Source organism: Corapipo altera, unplaced genomic scaffold, assembly GCF_003945725.1.
Source record: "Corapipo altera isolate COAL_440 unplaced genomic scaffold, ASM394572v1 77b, whole genome shotgun sequence".
Lineage (NCBI taxonomy): Eukaryota > Metazoa > Chordata > Aves > Passeriformes > Pipridae > Corapipo > Corapipo altera.
In genome coordinates, this window is record NW_020884933.1 from 3,290,831 (window position 1) to 3,292,930 (window position 2,100).

General features: G+C 62.3%; 1 protein-coding gene across 6 annotated transcripts in view; it reads right to left on the reverse strand.

Annotated features, from left to right (window-relative positions):
* The window catches only part of ATP2B4 (ATPase plasma membrane Ca2+ transporting 4), a 47,272-nt gene extending 47,108 nt beyond the window's left edge, over positions 1-164 (reverse strand). For all 6 annotated transcript variants that reach the window (XM_027659627.1, XM_027659630.1, XM_027659626.1 and 3 more), the window contains exon 1: positions 23-164. The gene's annotated coding sequence lies outside the window, so the exon portion shown is untranslated. The remainder of the gene's footprint in view (positions 1-22) is intronic.
* Between the last annotated feature and the right edge of the window lie 1,936 nt (positions 165-2,100).

A 2,100-nucleotide genomic window follows, 5' to 3' on the forward strand; every position in this document is an offset into this window, starting at 1 on the left:
GGGGTCCCCCCCGCGCACTCACCGGCTCAGCTCCCGCGGCGCCCGGCTGGCGGCGGAGCCCCCCCGGCTGGCCATGGGATGGAGGGGGAACGGTCCCGGAGCTAACGGGAGAAAATGCTTGTCATGGCAACCCCCGTGCCGTGCGGGGCCGTGCGGGGCCGGGCCGAGGAGGGAGGGGACGGGGGGGAGGGAGGGGGAGGGCTCGTCCCAGCCCGCCGGGGGAGGGGCTCCCTTAAGGTGGTTGCACGCCCCGACGGCTGCTTAAGGGGGACGGGAAGGAGACGGAGAGTGGGTAGAGTGTGTGTGTGGGGGGGTGAAACCCCGGGCAGTGGGAGGACCCCACAGGCAGAGTTGGGGGGTGCACCCCCAGAAAGTGTGGGGACCCCCCAGGCAATGTGGGCATCCCCCTGGGCAGCACAAGAACCCCCCCTGCTAGAGCGAGGAGTGCACCCCTGGGCAACGTGGGGACCCCCCAGGCAATGTGGGGACCCCCCTGGGCAGTGTGTGCACCCCTCAGCAATGTGGGGGCACCACAACGTGTGTTCCTCCCCCCCCTCCGGGGAGCTCTGGCACTACCCGTGGCACTGAGGTGTGTGCACTCCCAAGCGTGGGCACCCCAAGAAGTGAGGGCTCATCCTCGTCCCCAAACCCCTCCCCAGCCCAGGCGTGGGGAAGGCAGGAGTAGCACCGTGACCTGTGGCAAAATCGGGGTTCCTTGTGGGTTAAAGTGGCTTTGGGGTTCCTCGTGGGCGCTGTGGTTGATGCCCAGGGGTTGGGGTGTGCCAGCCTGACACCCCCTGAGAGCGACAGTCCCCTCGAGGAGGGGACACACCCCGTGGGCCACAGAGGGTCCAGCATGAAGAAACCCCCCCCCGGGCAGATCCGACCCTCACCCCTTTTTTTAAAGGAACCGGGATAAAAACCCCTCATTGAATGGTCCCTGAGGGGTGGACACGCCGCGGCCGTGCTGGGCATGCACGGTGGCATCGGGGCAGCAGTGCCGGGCGTGGGCACCTTAACTCGGCACTCGCCCTCCCCGCAGCCCCACGTCCGGGCACGCCGCGGGTTCGAGTTAAACCAGTGGAACATCTGTGCACGCACAAGCCCTAATTAGCGCTCGGAACGGTTTTTTCCCCCCTTGAGGGCCTGCACCTCGAGAATTTCGCATTCCTGAGCGCTCCCAGGTGGTGCTGCAGAGGCCGGGAGAGCCGAGCCCTGTGTGGATCCGGAATTCCTTCCCATGCTCCCCACGGCCAGTAAAATCCCTTCCACTCGGCTGAGCCAGGGGCCGTTTGGGGGCAGGGGAAATTATCTGAAGTCACCTGAGTGCCACCAGAGCTGCCCGGGTTGGGTGTAATTCAGTCTCCACATCCTGCACAGCGCAGAAGGCACCGAGCTGCCCCTGGGCTTTGCAGCAGGAGGGAGGAAAGTTCCCTGGGCTGGGAATGCCCCCCATCTCAAGGTGGGGTCCTTGGCATCTTCCTGGGGAGTTGAGGGAGTCATTCCCTCCGAATGTAAAACCCTCCAGGGCTGGAGACTCCCATGACAAGAGCAAACCTTGTGTCTCAAAAAACAAGCTCGGGCACCTTCGATTTAACAGCTCCACGCTTGCCCAACACAGAAAGTGGGAATAAACACGCGGATTTTAGCCGGTGTCCGGCCCCCCCTCCACCAGAATCAGCCAGCACTGCCCAGATTGTGTCTCAGTGACCACAGAACAGCTTGGAAAAGAGCTGGTGGAGCAGCCTGCAGGCAGTGCTTCCAACGGGCCGGGATGCAAAACTGCTATTGAGACATAATGGCCTTTTAAAACAGGTTTTCTGAGCTTGGAAGGAATCTCTGACCATCTGGATTTGGACTCCTGAAAGGAAATCAGCCTTCCTGCCTCAGGGAAGCTGTTGTTAGCAGGGCAGTTCAGCAATGCTGAGAATTTGCAGCCTCCTTGGACTCCTGGACTTGGGCTGAAATGGGGAAAGGCAGGTTTTACAGCTGGGGCACTTGCTGTCGAGGGAACCAGCCAAAATCCATTTGGAAAATGTGCTTCCCATCCAGTGGCAGGCGGCAATTACAGAGCTGGTGCTCAGCAGCTCCTGCCTGGTG